Source organism: Schistocerca cancellata, chromosome 10 (assembly GCF_023864275.1).
Source record: "Schistocerca cancellata isolate TAMUIC-IGC-003103 chromosome 10, iqSchCanc2.1, whole genome shotgun sequence".
Classification (NCBI taxonomy): Eukaryota; Metazoa; Arthropoda; class Insecta; order Orthoptera; family Acrididae; genus Schistocerca; species Schistocerca cancellata.
The window spans coordinates 18,127,189-18,149,785 of NC_064635.1; positions in this window are offsets into that span (position 1 = coordinate 18,127,189).

Genomic DNA, 22,597 nt, shown 5'->3' on the forward strand with positions numbered 1-22,597 from the left:
GTGAAGGACTCACCTGAACAGGAGCGGATGTACTCTAGAGTGCGAGAGATGGTGACAAGCTTGGCAGTGAAAACATTGCAGCCAGCCGACGATGAGTGTTGTTTATAATGATCCCCTAGAGTAAGAGCATAACCAACACTACCAGCGACCATCGAACCGTCGGCGTAGACAACGTCAGGGCCTTGAAACACGGCAAGGATTGAAAGGAAGCGGCAGCGGAGAGCCTCAGGAGGGACTGAGTCCTTCAGGCCTTGTGCCAAATCGATCCGAAGCCACAGGTGGGGCACACACCACGGGGGTGTACGCAGAGGGGCCCAGAAAGAAGGTGAAAGAGGGAAAACCTCGAGCCCAGAGGGAAGAGCTCTGATGTGAACTACTATCGTAGACCCTGACTGGTGCCGCCATTCCGGAAGATGGACGATCGACTGAGGGAACTGGAGACGATAATTGGGATGCCTGGGCAAGCTACAAACGTGTGTAGCACAATCGGCAAGTAATCGTTGGCGCCGGAACCGCAATGGAGGGACACCTGCCTCCACAAGTATGCTGTTGACAGGGCTTGTCCGGAAATCTCCAGTGGCGAGTCAGATCCCACTGTTAAGATGGGGTCCAGACACCGCAATGTGGAAGGGAATGCCAAACGATAAGCCAGGCTCCCATAATCTAGATGGGACTGAATTAACGCCTGGTACAGCTGTAGAAGGGTAGACTGATCGGAACCTCAGCTGGTGTAGCTTAAGCAACGAAGAGTGTTAAGATGCCGCCAGCATGTCTGTTTAAGCTGCCGAATATGAGGCAGCCAAGTCAACCGGGTATCGAAAACCAATCCCAAAAACCGATGCGTCTCCACCACAGCAAGAGGTTCGCCATTAAGATAAAGCTGTGGCTGAGGGTGAACAGGGCGTCGCCGGCAGAAATGCATAACGCAAGTCTTGGCAGCCGAAATCTGGAAGCCATGCGCTACAGCCCACGACTGCACCTTGTGGATAGCACCCTGCAGCTGCCGTTCAGCAGCCGCAGTGCCAGTGGAGCTAAAGTAGAGGCAGAAGTCGTCAGCATACAAGGGAGCTGAGACAGACGTTCCCACCGCTGCAGCGAGCCCATTAATTGCAATTAAAAAGAATCAGACACTTAAGACAGATCCTTGTGGTACCCCATTCTCCTGAACTCGGGAGGTCGCAACTTGTACGTTGAAGGTACGAAGCGACAGAAAATTTTGTATGTAAATCGGCAGCGGACCCCAAAGACCCCAACCATGAAGCGTAGAGAGGATGTGATGTCACCATGTCGTATCGTACGCCTTCCGCATGTCAAAAAAGACAGCGACGAGGTGCCGACGGCGGGCAAAGGCCGTACAGATGGCAGACTCCAGGCACATCAGTTTATCGGCGGCAGAGCGACCCTTACGGATCCCACCCTGAGATGGAGCCAGAAGGCCCTGAGACTCGACTAACCAACTCAACCGCTGGCTCACCATGCGTTCGAGCCACTTGCAAAGAACATTGGTGAGGCTAATGGGGGGGGGGGGGGTAGTTCTCAATCTCCAGTGGGTTCTTGCCAAGTTTCAAAAGGGGGATTACGATGCTTTCCCGCCATTGCGATGGAAGCTCACCCTCAACCCAGATACGGTTGAAAAGGTCTAGGAGGCGTCGTTGGCAGTCCTCTGAGAGGTGCTTAAGCATCTGACAGTAGATGCAATCTGGCCCGGGAGCCGTATCAGGGCAAGTGGCTAGGGCACTTTGGAATTTCCACTCACTGAACAGAGCATTGTAAGATTCAGGGTGGCATGTGTGAAATGAAAGGCTCCGACATTCCAACCGCTCTTTCAGCGAGTGGAAGCCCAGTGGGTAATTCGCGGAAGCGGAACTCTGAGCAAAATGCTCTGCTAAGTGGTTTGCAAGTGTGGCGGAGTCAGTACAGACCACTCCATTCAGCGAAAGCGCAGGTACGCTGACGGGGGTCCAATAGCCATAAATTCGCCTAAACCTGCGATGGGGAGGTACGGAGTCCAATGGTGGAGATGTACCTTTCCCAGCACTCCTGCTTGCATCGTCGAATGAGGTGGCAGGCTCGTGCATGGAGCCGTTTAAAGGTAATGAGGCGTTCCAAAGAGGGATGCCGCTTGTGACGCTGGAGGGCCTGCTTGCGATCTTTAATCGCCTTGGCGATCTCTGGCGACCACCAAGGCACAGTCCGCCGCCGAGGGGACGCAGAAGAATAGGGAATGGCAGATTCTGCGGACGTAACGATACCAGTGGTGACGAAGTGCACCACTGCACCAATAGAGTCATTGTAAAGAGGTTCAATAGTGGCAATGGAGGTGAACAAGTCCCAGTCAGCCTTATTCATAGCCCATCTACAGGCTCGCCCAGAAGAGTGACGCTGTGGTAGTGACAGAAAGATCGGAAAGTGGTCACTACCGCACAAGTCGTCATGCACACCCCATTGGACAGATGGAATAGGCTAGGGCTGCATATCGAAAGGTCAGTGGCAGAGTATGTGTCATGCACCACACTGAAATGTGGGAAGGCACCATTATTAAAAAGAGAAAAGTTGAACTGTGCCAACACTTGCTAAACGACACTGCCTCGGCCTGTTGCCACTGATCCACCCCACAGAGGGTTATGGGCATTTAAGTCGCCCAGTAACAGAAAAGGTGGCGGCAATTGGGCTATCAGTGCAGCCAGGACATGCTGCAGGCGAGCAAGGGGAATGGTGTTCTCTGCAGTTAACACAGATAAGAGGTGGGGCACATGGAGTATTGGGATGCGAAGGACGTCCACAACTCGACACGTGACGCCAGAAGCACATCGGGATGACATATTCCCAAACTTCCAGTATTTAGAACACTGCATCGGGTGAGGGATATATGGCTTCAGATCATAGCGGTAAACCTTCACCTTGACCTTTTCGGGTAAGGCGTCACCCTCGAAGACCAAGATGAAGGCACCGGTGGCTACCTGATTATCCCTTGGAGCCCGATGGATGCGCCAGACGAAGTGAACACCTCGTCGTTCTAGGTTGGTGCACAGTTTATCGTCTGACTGCAAAAGAAGATCTATGTGGAATATACCCTAGACCATGTTTAGACACTTTTGGGGTGTGATGGTAACTGAAACATCCCCCAACTTGTCGCAAGCGAGCAACCTCCGTGACTGGGCAGAGGATGCTGTTTTGATCAAAACTGATCCAGAGCGCATTTTGGACAAGCCCTCCACCTCCGCAAACTTGTCCTCTAAATGCTCCACAACTGAGGCTTTGTCGACATAAATGTTTCGCCATCAACTCGCATACAGGCGAGTTACCGGTGTGAATAAACGTCACTGCCTTCTTTAGCCATGCGTTCCTCCCATGGAGAGGCCAGGGAGGGTAATGATCTCTGATCGTATTTCTTGCCCTGAGATTAGACCTCGATCGCTTAGAGACTGCTGGTGGAGGCCCACCAGCGATAGATGATGTACCACGCTTCATTGCGGGTCATCTGCCCTGATGCCACCCACTCTGACCAGGGGCTCTCCACATTGGCGCCACGCAGCCACAGCAAAGACCATCTGGCAGGATGGCCCTTGCCAGGAGCCCCGATGCCCCAGGGAGATAGGCGAATCCTGAAGGGCTGTCCATAAATCAGAGTACGAGGGGGTGGAGATCTCTTCTGAACAGCACGTTGCAAGGCATCCCAGATATGCTCAATAATGTTCGTGTCTGGGGAGTCTGGTGACCAGCAGAGGTGTTTAAACTCACAAGATTGTCCCTGGAGCCACTCTGTAGCAATTCGGGACGTGTGGGGTGTCTCAATGTCCTGCTAGAATTGCCCATCAGAATGCACAATGGACATGAATGGATGCAGGTGATCAGACAGAATGCTTACGTATGTGTCATATGTAAAAGCCGTATCTAGACGTATCAGGAGCCCCATATCATTTCAAATGCACGCACCCTCCACCATTATGCAGCCTCCACCGGCTTGAACAGCCCCCTGCTGACAGGCAGGGTCCATTGATTCATGAGGTTGTCTCCATATCCGTACACATCCATCAGCTTGATACAATTTAAAACGAGACTCGTCCGACCAGGCAACATGTTTCCAGTGATAAAGAGTCCAACGTCGGTGTTGACGGATCCAGATGCGGCGTTAAGCTATGTGTCGTGCAGTCGTCAAGGGTACACGGGTGAGCCTTCAGCTTCGAAAGCCCACATCGATGACGTTTCGTTGAATGGGTCGTACGCTGACACTTGTTGATGGCGCAGCACTGAAATCTGCAGTAATTTGCGGAAGGGTTGCACTTTTGTGATGTCGAAAGACTTTCATCAATCGTCGTCGGTCCCGTTCTTGCAGGATCTTTTGCCGGCTGCAGCATTGTGGGAGAATTGATGTTTTACCGGATCCCTGATATTCACAGCACATTCGTGGAATGGTCGTACAGGAAAATCCGAACTTCATCGCTACCTCGGAGATGTTGTGTCCCATCGCTCGTCCTCCGACTATAACAGCACGTTCGAACTGACTTAAATCTTGCGTGAAATTTAAAATTTTCCCGGAGAACTAAATATTCAAAAAGATTTCGGGCTTGCAACCCTCAAACCAACTGTTTTTTGGAGGTACGTGGATGACAATTTCGTAGTGTGGCCTCATGGAGAAAAAAAATTAATGGAGTTTTTAGATCACCTCAACTCCATTCATGAGAACATTCGGTTTACCATGCGATTAGAGAAAAATGGTTGCCTCCCTTTCTTGGACGGTTTAGTTAGACGGAAGATTGATGGCTCTCTGGGGCATTCGGTTTATCGAAAGCCCACACATACTGATTTGTGTTTAAATTCGTTCAGCTGCCATCACCAATCGCAAACAATGAGTGTACTTAAAACACTTGTACACAGAGCTCATGTAGTGTCAGATGCAGATAGTTTGCCTGAAGAGCTTGCCCACCTGAAGAGGGTTTTCAAAGAGAATGGACATTCTACCCGGCAAATTAGCAAGGCACTTGCAATTAAGTCAAAGAAACAGGGAGTGGAGAAAGAAGAGAGCACGCCTACTAAAGCTTTAGCTTTTCTTCCCTTTGTTGGCAACATTTACTTCAAAATTGCAAGAATCCTCCACGGTTTCGAAGTGAAAGTAATTTTCCGTCCACCATCGAAGATTTCCGACCTGCTGGGATCAGTGAAAGACTATCTGGTACTGCGGAAGGCGGAAATTTATAAAACACCTTGTCAGTGTGGCATGTCATATGTAGGACAAACATTGCGAACAGTGGAGGAACGTTGCACTGAACATCAACGCTGTCCTCGCCTTTTGCAACCCAGCAAGTCTGCAGTTGCTGAGCACTGCATTTCCACCGGACACTCAATGGAGTATGAGAAGGCCACAATTTTGGCCACAGCAACATCCTTTTGGGACTCCGTCATAAAAGAATCAGTGGAAATTCGCATGGCAGACAATCTTACGAACCGTGACAATGGCTACCAGCTAGATAATGCGTGGAACCCCGTCACCTCTAAGATCTGCTCCAGACGAAGACGTCGGAGTACTCCGACGGCCGCGGCAGTTGACAACGCCGAAGGCAGCTGAGTTCTGCAGTTCCACCAGCGAGGGCGCTGCCGCCGGGCGGTGTGGTTCGTCTGTCAGTACGATTTTGTCGCATGCGCGGAATACTCGCTGCACGGTGTATATTGCGGAACGGAGAGCGTCTTCGTCAGTCTTCGATGGCTCACCCGAGGATGGCTGGCAGGTGTCCAGTCGAAATATCGTGGATGGAAGCTAACCACGACCGGCTGCAATCCCGAAATCTTTTTGAATGACTTAAATCTTGCTAACCTGTCATTGTAGCAGCAGTAGCCGATCTAAGAACTGCGCCAGACACCTGTTGTCTTATATAGGCGTTGCCGACCGCAGCGCCGTATTCTGCCTGTTTGCATATCTATGTATTCGAATACGGATGCGTATACCAGTTTCTTTGGCTCTTGAGTGTAATAAACTCATTAGATTAAGTATATACAGTATACGACATTGTGTGGGCGACAAAAACCTTTCGTTAGTGTTTCTAACTCATGTATCTGTCAGGACAACTATTTGTGGACATTAGTATGGAGGTGCGTCCACCCTTCGGCTTTGTGGTGGCTTCAACTCTGCTGGGGACGGTTTGAATGAGGTGTCCATCTGTGGAGGAATGACAACCAGTACGCCCTCAAAAGCCGAAACCAAAGAAAGTGGCGATGTTGGACGCTGGGTCTGGAGTGGAGTCACCGTTCTGACTCATTGCAAAGGAGCTGCATCGAGTTCACATTGGTAGTGTGGGCAACCCAGTCCTTTTCAATGATGTTACTGTCCACAGACGATTCCCTGTCAGAAGCTGCCTTATGACGTGGTGATAATACAATCATTGTCCGCCCCCGGTAGCTGAGTGGTCAGCGTGACCGAATGTCAATCCTAAGGGCCCGGGTTCGATTCCCGGCTGGGTCGGAGATTTTCTCCGCTCAGGGACTGGGTGTTGTGCTGTCATAATTATCGTAATTTCATCCCCATCGACGCGCAACTCGCCGAAGTGGCGTCACATCGAAAGACTTGCACCAGGCGAACGGTCTACCTGACGGGAGGCCCTAGTCACACATTTATTTAATACAATCATTCAATGTCTCCGAACTGTACTGTACAGCAGACGCAGTGCTGTAAAATATACCCATAACCACCGGTATTTAGCGTTTTTCAAGGGCGACCACAAGAAACACCCCCATATCGTTAACACCCCCTCCTGTGTGCTTCAGCGTTGGCAGTGCACAGGAAGGCAGATAACGTTCACCAGGGGTTCGTCAATCCCAATCCCTTCCATCGGATTGCCACAGCGAATAACGTGATTCATCTCTCCAAATCTCTCGTTTACAGCTATCTACCTTTCAGTGGCTTCACCCCCTACACCTGAGATAAATTCTGCCGAAATTTTTACAAAGCCACAGACGGTGTTTAGAAAGGATAGATTGCATGCAACCTGAGGTGGCGTTTTTGTCGCTGTTAGTAGTAGTTTATCCTGTAGTGAAGTAGAAGTGGATAGTTCCTGTGAATTATTATGGGTGGAGGTTACACTCAACAACCGAGCTAGGTTAATAATTGGCTCCTTTTACCGACCTCCCGACTCAGCAGCATTAGTGGCAGAACAACTGAGAGAAAATCTGTGATACATTTCACATAAATTTCCTCAGCATGTTATAGTCTTAGGTGGAGATTTCAATTTACCAGATGTAGACTGGGACACTCAGATGTTTAGGACGGCTGGTAGGGACAGAGCATCGAGTGACATTATACTGAGTGCACTATCCGAAAATTACCTCGAGCAATTAAACAGAGAACCGACTCGTGGAGATAACATCTTGGACCTGCTGATAACAAACAGACCAGAACTTTTCGACTCTGTGTGTGCAGAACAGGGAATCAGTGATCATAAGGTCGTTGCAGCATCCCTGAATACGGAAGTAAATAGGAATATAAAAAAAGGGAGGAAGGTTTATCTGTTAAGAAAGAGTAATAGAAGGCAGATTTCAGACCACCTAACACATCAAAACGAAAATTTCTGTTCCGACACTGACAATGTTGGCCGACTGGAGTGGCCGAGCTGTTCTAGGCGCTTCAGTCTGGAACCGCGTGACCGCTACGGTCGCAGGTTCGAATCCTGCCTCGGGCATGGATGTGTGTGATGTCCTTAGGTTAGTTAGGTTTAAGTGGTTCTAAGTTCTACGGGACTGATGACCTCAGCTGTTAAGTCCCATAGCGCTCAGAGCCATTTGAACCATTTTGAACTGACAATGTTGAGTGTTCATGGAAAAAGTTCAAGGCAATCGTAAAATGCGTTTTAGACAGGTACGAGCCGAGTAAAACTGTGAGGGACGGGAAAAACCCACCGTGGTTCAACAACAAAGTTAGGAAACTACTGCGAAAGCAAAGAGAACTTCTCTACAAGTTTAAACGCAGCCAAAACCTCTCAGACAAACAGAAGCTAAACGATGTCAAAGTTAGCGTAAGGAGGGCTATGCGTGAAGCGTTCAGTGAATTCGAAAGCAAAATTCTATGTACAGACTTGACAGAAAATCCTAGGAAGTTCTCGTCTTACGTTAAATCAGTAAGTGGCTCGAAACAGCATATCCAGACACTCCGGGATGATGATGGCATTGAAACAGAAATGGAAGGCGTAAAGCTGAAATACTAAACACCTTTTTCCAAAGCTGTTTCACAGAGGAAGACCGCACTGCAGTTCCTCCTCTAAATCCTCGCACAAACGAAAAAATGGCTGACATCGAAATAAGTGTCCAAGGAATAGAAAAGCAACTGAAATCACTCAACAGAGGAAAGTCCACTGGACCTGACGGATACCAATTCGATTCTACACTGATTACGCGAAAGAACTTGCCCCCCTTCTAACAGCCGTGTACCGCAAGTCTCTAGAGGAACGGAAGGTTCCAAATGATTGGAAAAGAGCACAGGTAGTCCCAGTCTTCAAGAAGGTTCGTCGAGCAGAGGCGCAAAACTATAGACCTATATCTCTGACATCGATCTGTTGTAGAATTTTAGAACATGTCTTGTGCACGCGTATCACGTCGTTTCTGGAAACCCAGAATCTACTCTATAGGAAAAAACTTGAATTCCGGAAACAGCGATCGGGTGAGACCCAATTCGCTTTATTTATTCATGAGACCCAGAAAATATTAGATACAGGCTCCCAGGTAGATGCCATTTTCCTTGACTTCCGGAAGGCGTTCGATACAGTTCCGCACTGTCACCTGATAAACAAAGTAAGAGCCTACGGAATATCAGACCAGCTGTGTGGCTGGATTGAGGAGTTTTTAGCAAACAGAACACAACATGTTGTTCTCAATGGAGAGACGTCTACAGACGTTAAAGTAACCTCAGGCGTGCCAATGGGGAATGTTATGGGACCATTGCTTTTCACAATATATATAAATGACCTAGTAGATAGTGTCGGAAGTTCCATGCTGTTTTTCGCGGATGATGCTGTAGTACACAGAGAAGTTGCAGCATTAGAAAATTGTAGCGAAATGCACGAAGATCTGCAGCGGATAGGCACTTGGTGCAGGGAGTGGCAACTGACCCTTAACATGTTGTTGCTGTTGTTGTCTTCAGTCCTGAGACTGGTTTGATGCAGCTCTCCATGCTACTCTATCCTGTGCAAGCTTCTTCATCTGCCAGTACTTACTGCAACCTACATCCTTCTGAATCTGCTTAGTGTATTCATCTCTAGGTCTCCCTCTACGATTTTTACCTTCCACGCTACCCTCCAATGTTAATTAGTGATCCCTTGATGCCTCACAACATGTCCTACCAACCGGACCCTTCTTCTTGTCAAGTTGTGCCACAAACTCCTCTTCTCCCCAATTCTATTCAATACCTCCTCATTAGTTATGTGATCTACCCATCTAATCTTCAGCATTCTTCTGTAGCACCACATTTCGAAAGCTACTATTCTCTTCTTGTCCAAACTATTTATCGTCCATGTTTCACTTCCATACATGGCTACCTCCATACAAATACTTTCAGAAACGACTTCCTGACACTTAAATCTATACTCGATGTTAACAAATTTCTCTTCTTCATAAACGCTTTCCTTGCCATTGCCAGTCTACATTTTATATCCTCTCTACTTCGACCATCATCAGTTATTTTGCTCCCCAAATAGCAAAACTCCTTTACTACTTTAAGTGTCTCATTTCCTAATCTAATTCCCTCAGCATCACCCGACTTAATTCGACTACATTCCATTATCCTCGTTTTGCATTTGTTGATGTTCATCTTATATCCTCCTTTCAAGACACTGTCCATTCCGTTCTACAGCTCTTCCAAGTCCTTTGCTGTCTCTGACAGAATTACAATGTCATCCGCGAATCTCAACGTTTTTATTTCTTCTGCATGGACTTTAATACCTACTCCGAATTTTTCTTTTGTTTCCTTTACTGCTTGCTCAATATACGGATTGAATAACATCGGGGACAGACTACAACCCTGTCTCACTCCCTTCCCAAGCACTGCTTCCCTTTCATGTCCCTCGACTCTTAAAACTGCCATCTGGTTTCTGTACAAATTGTAAATAGTCTTTCGCTCCCTGTTTTTTTACCCCTGCCACCTTTAGAATTTGAAAGAGAGTGTTCCAGTCAACATTGTCAAAAGCTTTCTCTTACAAATGCTAGAAACGTAGGTTTGCCTTTTCCTAATATTTTTTTCTAAGATAAGTCGTAGGGTCAGTATTGCCTCACGTGTTCCAACATTTCTAAGGAATCCAAACTGATCTTCTCCAAGGTCGGCTTCTACCAGTTTTTCCATTCGTCTGTAAAGAATTCGCTTTAGTATTTTGCAGCTGTGACTTATTACACTGATAGTTCGGTAATTTTCACATCTGTCAACACCTGCTTTCTTTGGGATTGGAATTATTACATTATTCTTGAAGTCTGAGGGTATTTCGCCTGTCTCATACATCTTGCTCACCAGATGGTAGAGTTTTGTCAGGACTGGCTCTCCCAAGGCCATCAGTAGATCTAATGCAATGTTGCCTACTCCCGGGGCCTTGTTTCGACTCAGGTCTATCAGTGCTCTGTCAAACCCTTTACACAGTATCGTATCTCCCATTTCATCTTCATCTACATCCTCTTCCATTTCCATAATACTGTCCTCAAGTACATCGCCCTTGTATAGACCCTTTATATACTCCTTCCACCTTTCTGCTTTCCCTTCTTTGCTTAGAACTGGGTTTCCATCTGAGCTCTTGATATTCATACAAGTGGCTCTCTTTTTTTCCAAAGGTCTCTCTAATTTTCCTGTAGGCAGTATCTATCTTACCCCTAGTGAGATAAGCCTCTACATCCTTACATTTGCCCTCTAGCCATCCCTGCTTAGCCATTTTGCACTTCCTGTCGATCTCATTTTTGAGACGTTTGTATTCCTTTTTGCCTCCTTCATTTACTGTGTTTTTATATTTTCTCCTTTCATCAATTAAATTTAATATTTCTTCTGTTACCCAAGGATTTCTACTAGCCCACGTCTTTTTACCTACTTGATCCTCTGCTGCCTTCACTACTTCATCCCTCAGAGCTACCCATTCTTCTTCTACTGTATTTCTTTCCCCCTTTCCTGTCAATTGTTCCCTTATGCTCTCCCTGAAACTCTGTACAATCTCTGGTTCTTTCAGTTTATCCAGGTCCCATCTTAAATTCCCACCTTTTTGCAGTTTCTTCAGTTTTAATCTACAGTTCATAACCAATAGATTGTGGTCAGAGTCCACATCTGCCCCTGGAAATGTCTTACAATTTAAAACCTGGTTCCTAAATCTCTGTCTTACCATTATATAATCTATCTGATACCATCTAGTATCTCCAGGATTCTTCCATGTATACAGCCTTCTTTTATGATTCTTGAACCAAGTGTTACCTATGATTAAGTTATGCTCTGTGCAAAATTCTACCAGACGGCTTCCTCTTTCATTTCTCTCCCCATATCCATATTCACCCACTATGTTCCCTTCTCTCCCTTTTCCTACACTCGAATTCCAGTCACCCATGACTATTAAATTTTCGTCTCCCTTCACTACCTGAATAATTTCTTTTATCTCATCATACATTTCATCAATTTCTTCAGCATCTGCAGAGCTAGTTGGCATATAAACTTGTACTACTGTAGTAGGCATGGGCTTCGTGTCTATCTTGGCCACAATAATGCGTGCGCTATGCTGTTGGTAGTAGCTTACCCGCACTCCTATTTTTTTATTCATTACTAAACCTACTCCTGCATTACCTGACCAAAAGTCTTGTTCCTCCTGCCACCTAACTTCACTAATTCCCACTATATCTAACTTCAACCTATCCATTTCCCTTTTTAAATTTTCTAATCTACCTGCCCGATTAAGGGATCTGACATTCCATGCTCCGATCCGTAGAACGCCAGTTTTCTTTCTCCTGATAACGACGTCCTCTTGAGTAGTCCCCGCCCAGAGATCCGAATGGGGGACTATTTTACCTCCGGAATATTTTACCCAAGAGCACGCCATCATCATTTAACCATACAGTAAAGCTGCATGCCGTCGGGAAAAATTACAGGTGTAGTTTCCCCTTGCTTTCAGCCGTTCGCAGTACCTACACAGCACAGCAAGGCCGTTTTGGTTAGTGTTGCAAGGCCAGATCAGTCAATCATCCAGACTGTTGCCCCTGCAACTACTGAAAAGGCTGCTGCCCCTCTTCAGGAACCACAGGTTTGTCTGGCCTCTCAACAGATACCCCTCCGTTGTGGTTGCACCTACGGTACGGCCATCTGTATCGCTGAGGCACGCAAGCCTCCCCACCAACGGCAAGGTCCACGGTTCATTGGGGTAGGACAAATGTAATGTATTGCGAGTATATAGAAAGAAGATTCCTTTATTGTATGATTATATGATAGCGGAACAAACACTGGTAGCAGTTACTTCTGTAAAATATCTGGGAGTATGTGTGCGGAACGATTTGAAGTTGCATGATCATATAAAATTCATTGTTGGTAAGGCGGGTACCAGGATGAGATTCATTGGGAGAGTCTTTAGAAAATGTAGTCCATCAACAAAGGAGGTGGTTTACAAAACACTCGTTCGACCTATGCTTGAGTATTGCTCATCAGTGTGGGATCTGTACCAGGTCAGGTAGCCGGAGGAGATACAGAAGATCCAAAGAAGAGCGGCGCTTTTCGTCACAGGGTTATTTCGTAAGCGTGATATTGTTACGGAGATGTTTAGCAAACTCAAGTGGCAGACTCTGCAAGAGAGGCGCTCTGCATCGCGGTGTAGCTTGCTGTCCAGGTTTCGAGAGGGTGTGTTTCTGGATGAGGTATCTAATATATTGCTTCCCCCTACTTATACCTCCCGAGGAGATCACGAATGTAAAATTAGAGAGATTAGAGCGCGCACGGAGGCTTTCTGGCAGTCGTTCTTCCTGCGAACCATAAGCGACTGGAACAGGAAAGGGAGGTAATGGCAGTGACACGTAAAGTGCCCTCCGCCACACACCGTTGGGTGGCTTGCGGAGTATAAATGTAGATGTAGATGTGTATCTACACTATCTCAATCTTCACTTACCACTGTCTTCAGAAATGTGTGGCCTATTAGGAGCTGCTCCACGTTTGTACCAAAGAAAGGAGCCTTGTCCCGAAGCATCGTGCTGGCTGGATGCAGGTAGCACTTTGGAACGTACGAACGACTCCTCCTTCTCATTATTCTAGTGCCAGAAGCACACATGCGTGCACAGTTAGCAAGTCCTACAGTGTTTGACCGAAATTTGGCCACTTCCAGTCCATTTTCTGTCGCTTGATGGAGGTCTTCTGCAGTCGGTGGAGTCGACACTGGACCATGTGCTGGACAGTCCGGACTTCTCCACAGTCACAGTTAGCATCGTTTTGTGTTCTGTAGCACCGTCTTGCCAGATTAAACTTTGTTCTACCAAATCCTAATTTCAGTTTATTCAAGGATTTCCAGGTCATCCATTCCTCATGCAGAGTGTCGGAAATTCTTTTCCAACCAGAGGGAAGAGCAATCATACCCCTCCAAAACTGCATCCTGGCATCTTCAACAGTGGTAGGAAGTGCGTTTGATGACCTAAGAAAACTCTTTTTTGACTTCAATCGCTGCTAATGCCTTTTGTGCCGATACTTGGGATGAGTTTGTTCTTGTTCCGCTTTCTTCCTTATTCGCCGCAATGTCTCTTCAGATGGGAAGTGGTGCCATTCCTGCACGACGGTAAATCCATTCTACAGGAGTTGGTCTGCAGGTCTCTTTGAGAGGTACGTCTACCTGACTGTCATGTGATGAATTATACTAGACAGGACAAGCGTACTCTGCTGCAGAATAGGCTAATGCAAAGTACCCCTTCCACTAATTTCATACAGTTGTCTCGCAGCAACCACCCGCAACGCTGGACTGACCCTGTCCGTCACTGGAAGGGGTCTGCCTGCTCTTGGTTTACTTGTGGTTGTTCCTTTGTGCTTCCACTTCGCTGCCACATCACCAACAGCCGATTAGGGTAGCTTTAGAAGGATTGAAGCGTCCCTGACTGATTTGTTACTCAGGTGATGTTCAGTCGCTAGACCACTATAGCGGTTGCTACAGCTTCCTAATTGGGGTGAGACGTGGAGTGTTCCTGCCCTGACGCATTACCATTTCGGAGATGCCAACAGCGCAATTTGTTTTTTGTGAATTGTTACATGCGTGTAGCTTTGTTGGCCTATTGGCATTGACGAGTTCTAGCAAGTTTCCATTTTGCCTGATTGGACAGAAGACAAGGTTTGCTGACCTCGTGTATTCTGCGGTTATCTCGATGTCCTCCCTTTGTTTTCTCCTCCACTATGAACTTCCGATTGCTTATCTTCTTTTAATCTGTGCTAGGCTGGGCTACAGGGTCACAGGAGAATGGCTGTCTTGCTGTAAGTGTATAACCATTCTACCGCACAATAATGTCATTCCAGTGTCAAAATTTTAAACATGGCTGAAGCAGCAGCTGTTGAAAATCTTCACGGTAAATGATAACAGCCAAACAGCTGAAGGATAAAGATGTATTTAAATCCTTGACCACGATTTCGGTATATCTAAATATACCTTCATCAGAAGCAAAAATCACATCGTGCAGTGGAGATGCATAAAACAATCGTGCCAAAAGGCAGCACCAGTAATTAAAATTAAAATATCATCTCCATCTGTACGGTACAATTACGAAGAGATGGTCGATGAGAACGCAGCATACTATCAATACTTAGCCTGTTACTCATAGTACTGATAGTATGCTGCCTTCGCATCGACCATCTCTTCATAATTATGCTGTACAGATGGAGGTGATACTTTAATTTTAACTAATGGTGTCGCCTTTTGGCACGATTGTTTTACGCAACTCCACTGCGGGATGTGATTTTAGCGTATTTTTGCTTCTGATGAAGGTATATTTAGATATACCGATACCGTGGACAAGGATTTCAATAAATCTTTATCCTGCAACTGTTTGGCTGTTATCATTTACCGTGATCATTCCAGTGTCATAACCGGGGTGAACAGTGAGGATAGCGCTACAGTAATGTTATTTCAATGTTACTGGGACGAACGGTGAAGATGTGGCAGTAAGACCTGAGTTCTAACGCTAAAATTGTTAAAATACGTCGACTCAGCGCATTTTGCATGGGGGGAGGAATGCGTTTACTCTGTGGCGCACGGTAGGCTATAGTAATAATTCTGCGATCGAAACAAGTCTCGCTCTAAAGAAGTGACAATCTATGGATCGATGGGCGTCAGATGCGCATAACTGTCATTTGTTGTGCACTATTTTGTAAAAAATAAACTGGTACAGAGGACTGTAAAGTAATAGAAAGAGAGAGAGAGAGAGAGAGAGAGAGAGAGAGAGAGAGCTGAGATTTTATTATTGTAAACCTATGAGAGAATACATGGAAATTCTATAAAAGATAATTCAATCGATCTCAGTTATTTTCTGAATTTTGGGGAAATAAATTGCGCTAAGCTTCTATAGGAAGATGTTTGAAGATGTTTTCTAAGGGATTTGCAAGCACGGTCAAGGGAATTTGGAAGAGTTAAAAATAGAAAACTGCGAAAGGCTACGCACCATATAAGGAATTGTGGACTGAACTGTGAAGAATCAGTGTCCAAGAATCCTACACAAGTTTCTATATATGAACACAAAAAGTTCTACAGATCGTTGGTTGGTTTATGGGGGGTTGAAGGGACCAGACTACAAAGGCAATCGGTCCCTTTTTTCAAGATCATGAAACACCCTCAAGGAACAAAAACAAGCAACGGAGATGACAAGGGATGACACAGAGCCGGCCGGTGTGGACGAGCGGTTCTAGGCGCTTCAGTCTGGAACCGCGCGACCGCTACGGTCGCAGGTTCGAATCCTGCCTCGGGCATGGATGTGTGTGATTTCCTTAGGTTAGTTAGGTTTAAGTAGTTCTAAGTTCTAGGGGACTGATGACGTCAGATGTTAAGTCCCACAGTGCTCAGAGCCATTTGAACCATTTTTGGTGACACAGAACAAGACAGATATAGACAAAGACCAGAAAAGAGGAATTAAAAACACACAGAGTGTTACAGTGGTTAGCTGGCAATGGAAACAAAAAAAAAATTTAAAAAAGAAAAAAAGAAAGAAAGGAAAAGCCAACCACCAAGAGGCACACTAAAAACTCCATTCTAAAACCGTAGGCCAAAGGCCAGATTCAACATAAAAAAAGAGACAAACCCTCAGATCGAGTGATAAAAGCCCCCTGCTCAAATAAAACGTAAAACGAAGCTTGCCATTGAAGCGTCATCTGTTAATAGTGCAGGGAGTGTATGACAGCGCAAACGTCTGCCTGAGCCCAGTTAAAAGCGGACAGTCCAACAAAATGTGGACCACTGTCGATCCCGAACCACAACGACAGACAGGTGGGTCCTTGCAGTGCAATAAATGACCGTGCGTCAGCCAAGTGTGGCCAATGTGTAGCCGACAGAGGACAAAGGAGTCCTTGCGAGGGCCTCCAAGGAGCTGCGCCACACACTGGTAGTCTCCTTGGCGATCCGAAGTTCGTTGGCTGAAGGCAGGGTGCGCCATTCATCACCCCAGGTGGCAAGGACCTTCTGCCACCAAACTGACTGAAGATCACACTCCAAAAGGCCGCTCTCCAGGGCCGGTGCACTGACAGCCTGTTTGGCCAGCGTGTCAACACGTCAATGAGGATGGCGACATGACCAGGGGTCCACACAAAGACCACAGAGTGGCGGCAACGGGCAACAGTATGGAGGGACTCCTGGATAGCCATCACCAGACGAGAGCGAGGAGAACACTGGTCGACAGCTCGTAAACCGCTAAGGGAGTCACTACGGATAACAAGGGACTCACCTGAGCAGGAGCGGATATACTATAGGGCGTGACAGATGGCGATAAGCTCTGCAGTGAAAACACTGCAGCCATCTAGCAATGAGCGTTGTTCAGATTGTTCCCCAAGAGTAAAAGCATACCCAACTCGACCAGCAACCATCGAACTGTAGGTGTAGACCATGGCAGAGCCGGGAAACGCGGCAAGGATGGAAAGAAAGCGTCAGCGGAGGGCCTCAGGAGGGACTGAGTCTTTTGGGCCTTGTGTCAAATCCAGCTGAAAGCATGGGTGGGGCACACACCATGGGTGTAGACGTTCATGGGTCCAGAAAAGAGGTAGGAGAGGGAAAAGCTCAAGCCCAGAGAGAAGAGACCGGACACGAACTGCAATCAGACACCCTGACCAGCGCCGCCATTCAGGAAGACGGATGACCGATTTGGGGAACAGGAGACGCTAATTTAGATGCCCGGGCAAGCTACAAACATGTGCAGCATAAGCGGCCAGTAGTCGTTGGCACCGGATCCGCAATGGAGGGACACCATCCTCCACAAGTATGCTGTTTACAGGGCTTGTGCCGAAAGCTCCAGTTGCGAGTCGGATCCTGCAGTAAAGTATGAGGTCAGGCAACCACAACAGGGAAGGCGATGCCGAACCATAGGCCAGGCTCCCACAATCGAGACGGGACTGAATCAATGCCTGATACAGTCATAGAAGAGTAGACCGATCGGCTCCCCAGCTCATTTGACTCAAGCAGTGAAGAGTGTTAAGTTGGCGCTAGCGCGTTTGCTTAAGCTGCCGAATATGAGGGAGCCAAGTCAACCAGGCATCAAAAGCAAGCCCAAAAATCTTTGCATCTCCACCATGCCAAGAGTTTTGCTGTCAAGATAAAGCCATGGCTCAGGGTGAACAGTGCAATGCCAGCAGAAATGCATGGCGCAGGTCTTGGTGGCCAAGAACTGGGAGCCATGCATGACGGCCCAAGACTGCACTCTGCGGATAGTGCCCTGTAGGTGCCATTCAGCAACTGCAACGCCAGTGGAGCTATAGTATAGGCAAAAGTCATCAGCATAAGAAGCCGATATGGACGTTCCCACAGCTGCACTGAGCCCATTGATAGTAACTAAAAAGAGGCGGACACCCAGAGCCTTGCCAGACCCCATTCTCCTAAACTTGGCAGGAATTATGGGAGGGACCAACATGCATGTGGAAGGAACGAAGCGACAGAAAATTTTGAATAAAAATCGGGAGTGGACCCCGAAGACCCCACCCATGAAGCATGGTGAGGAAGTGATGCTTCCATGTTGTATCATATCCTTTTCGCATGTCAAAAAAGATGGCAACCAAATGCTGATGGAGGAAAAATGCCAAACGGATGCAGACTACAGGCAGATCAGATTATCGGTGGCAGAGTGGCCCTTACGGAACCCACCCAGCCAGAAGGCCCCAAGACGCAAGTAGCCAACTCAACCTCCAGCTCACCATACATTCGAGCAACTTGTACAGACCGTTGGTGAGTCTAGTGGGGCGTAGCTGTCCACCTCCAGTGGGTTCTTGCCAGGTTTCAACATGAGGATGATTTTTCGCTATTGTGATGGCAACTCACCCTCAACCCAGATATGGCTGAAAAGGAGGCGTCGCTGGCAGTTCACTGAGAGGTGTTTGAGCATCTGATAGTGGAGGCGATCTGGCCCAGGAGCTGTATCGGGGCGAGTGGATAGGGCACATTGGAATTCCCATTCACTGAATGGAGCATTGTAGGATTCTGAGTGGCATATATGGAGTAAAAGAACGTTCCAACCGCTCTTTCAGGGAGCAGAAGGCCAGTGGGTAATTCGTGGAAACAGAACTCTGAGCATAATGCTCTGCTAAGAGTTCTACAATCGTGTCTGATTCAGTACAGACTGCTCCATTCAGGGAAAACCCAGGGATGCTGATAATGGTCTGATATTCTTAGAGCCGCCTAATCTTGGCCCAAAGCTGCGATGGAGAGGTACAGAGGTCAGTGTTGGAGACACACCTTTCACAGCTCTCCTGCTTCCGACGGTGAATAAGGCAGAGGGCTTGGGCATGGAGACATTTAAAGGTGATGAGGTGTTCCAATGATGGGTGCCGCTTATGATGCCTGCGATCTCTAATCGTCGCAGCGACCTTGGGTGACCACCAAGGCACAGTTATCCGCCAGAGGGGACCTGGAAGAACAGGGAATTGCAGATTCCGAGGCAGAAACGATGCTGGTGATGATCGTCTGAACCACCACATCAATGGTGTCATGAGAAAGAGGCTAAATAGCAATGGAGGCGAACGATTCCCAGTCAGCCTTATTCAAAGCCCATCAGGGGAGGCGCCCAGTAGTATGACGCTGTGGCATTGACAGAAAGATTGGAAAGTGCTCACTACTGCACAAGTCGTAGTGCACACTCCATTGGACAGATGGTAGAAGGCTAGGGCTGCAGACCAAATGGTTGATCGCTGAGTACATGCCATTCACCACACTGGAATGTGTGGAGGCACCATTATTTTAGAGGGAAAGGTCGAGCTGTGCCAACACTTGCTCAGTGACAATGCCTTGGCCTGTTGCCACCAAGCCACCCCACCAAGGGGTATGGGCGTTAAAGTCGCCCAGTAGCAGGAAAGGTGGCGGCAGTTGGGCTATCACTGCAGGCGGTACATGCTGTGAGACATCACCATCCTGTGGAAGATAGATACTGCAGACAGTAACAGCCTGAGGCGTCCACACCCGAACAGCGACAGCCACTAAAGGTGTTTGAAAAGGTACACACTCGCTGTAAAGAGAGTTAGGGACATTGACTCTACCAGATATCCTCACATAAGCTGCCTGATTCTTATAAAAACCCTGATAACCATGGAGGGCGAGGGTTCGCATCGCCAGAAACCAAGTTTCCTGGAGAGCAATGCAGAAGAAAGGGTGAAGGCTGATAAGTCGTCAGAGCTCAGCAAGGTGGTGGAACAAACCACTGCAATTCCAATGGAGAATGACATTGTCCAAGGCCGAAAACGGTTTGAAGGGACCGAGGAGGCAGATTACGACACTGGGTGACCTGCTTCCACTGAGTACCTGTGCGATCAACATCCATTGTGTCTGAGGGTCTGGAGAGATCTAGGTCCTCAGCGGACGTCAGAATCTCCACCTCATCCTCAGATGCAGAGCTTGTAGGTAGCGGTGGAGTGGGTGCCACCACAAGGTCCTTGGTCTTAAAGGTAGTCTCCTTGGGTTTCACTGGCTGGGTGGGCTTCACTGATTCAGTCCCCGGGACTGAGGAGAATCGTGAAGCCCTATGACCAGCTGCTCGTGGGCACTTCAGCCACTGGCGGGCGTCATTTTTCCCACTGGTGGAAACCTGGGAAGGGAGAGACCGAAGGGACCCCTTCCAAGCCAGAGGAGCCAAAGAAGTTGGACGGTTCTCTGGCTTTGAAATGGGGAAGGACGTCCCTGATAGTGGGGGGGGGGGGGGGGAGTGTGGCTCCTGAAGTAAGTGGTGCAGGATGCTCCCCATAGTCAAGGGGTCAGGTGTAGTCTTATGGCCAGAGAGCTGACTGGAATTCGTGGAACTGATGGGGCTATCACTGTTGTCATTCGCACAGGAAGGAGTCGTTCACATTTCCTCTTAGCCTCAGTGTAGGTCAGTCGGTCCAGGGTCTTATATTCCATGATTTTCCTCTCTTTCTGTAAAATCCTGCACTCTGGCGAGCAAGGTGAATGATGCTCTTTGCAGTTGAGACAGATGGAAGGCGAGGCACATGGATTACTGGGATGTAATGGGTGTCTACAATCTCGACATGTGAAGCTGGATGTACAGCGGGAAGACATATGGCCGAACTTCCAGCACTTAAAGCACCGCATTTGGGGACGGATATAGGGCTTCTCAGGCAATGTATCACCCTCGAAGGCCAAGTTGAAGACACTGGTGGAAACCTGATTATCCCTCAGACCCTGATGAACGCACCGACGAAATGAACACCCTGCCGCTGCAAATTGGCGCACAGCTGGTGATCAGACTTCAAAAGAAGGTCTCTGTGGAATATAATGCCCTGGGCCATGTTTAAGCTCTTATGGGGCGTGATGGTAACAGAAACATTCCTCTACCTGTCACAAGCGAGCAACGCCCGTGACTGGGTAGAGGAAGCTGTTTTTGTCAAAACTGCCCCAGAGCGCATTTTGGACAAGCCCTCCAACTCCCCAAACTTGTCCTCTAAATGCTCTACAAAGAACTGAGGCTTCATCGTCATGAAAGACTCCCCATCATCTCTCGTACAAACTAGGTACTGGGGCAAATAACTCTCGCTACCATCCCTAGCCAGGGAGGGAAACGATTTGGGGTCGTACGTGTTCGTATTAATGTGAGCCCTGGAACGCTTCGAGACTGCTGGCGGATGGCCACCAGCAAGAGATGATTTACCACGCTTCATTGCGGCTCATACGCTCTAATGCCAGCCCCTCTGAGCAAGGGCCATCCCCATGGGTCCCCCAGTCTCAGCAAGGGCCAGCTGGCAGGATGGCCATTGCCGGGAGTCCCGATGCCCCAGGGGGATGGGCATCTACTCCTTGGCGTACGTGAGGAGTTAACGGCGCAGACATCAGCTGAGCGATCCCTGTGTTGTCAGGGGGCTACAACCAACAGGGCACATGGCGGCACCACCACAACGGACTGGCTACCGTACTGGATGTCAGGTGCAAAGAAGTCCACGGTCATCGTCGACGCAAAAAGCAACACTGCACAGTGCATGGTGCAAATCGCACCCAGGAATGTATCCTTGCCTAAGAGATGGAGAACAGGCGGGACTGCAGTGCAACGACGAGAAAGCTGGCTAGAGGTCTCAATGCAGGAAGGACAGAATGCACCATGTAAGGCACCCTTCCCCAGTTGGCTCGATCTTCGGAAAAATGTGGAAGTATGGAGGTCAAACCCTACAGGGGACCATCACATAAAGGCCGAAACGTGTGACACGCCTTTTAGTTGTCTGTTACGAAAGGCAGGAATACCACATGCCTATACTAACCCCCAGACCCGCAGTGGGGGTTCTATAGGTGACCAAAAGTTATCGACAGTTGCTTCTGCTCTACGAGTTCAACGAGATTTCACCACTACAGGTTTAATAATATTTTTTCCGGGTTAAAATCTTATCGCCGGACTTTTTTTGACGAAGGCTGAATGATATATGCTAATGTTCTGTAAGTCTGTGGAGGTACCATAAGAACAGCAATTCATGCTGTAGTAACTGAGACTTTCAAGCATTAGCAAGAGAGTTTTTGCTTATTCAGGACAAAAACTTTCTCAGCGTTGAACAGTAAACACAGGTCCAGACATTGATGTGTCTCTAGTACCTTAAAGTTACACTACTGGACATTAAAATTGCTACACCAAGAAGAAATGCAGATGATAAACAGGTATTCATTGGGCAAATATATTGTACTAGAACTGATTATATTTTCACGCAATTTGGGTGCATAGATCCTGAGAAATCAGTACCCAGAACAACCACCTCTGGCCGTAATAACGGCCTTGATACGCATGGGCATTGAGTCAAACAGAGCTTGGATGGCGTGTATAGGTACAGCTGCCCATGCAGCTTCAACACGATACCACAGTTCATCAAGAGTAGTGACTAGCATATTGTGGCGAGACAGTTGCTAGGCAACATTGACCAGACGTTTTCAATTGGTGAGAGATCTGGAGAATGTGCTGGCCAGGGCAGCAGTCGAACATTTTCTGTATCCAC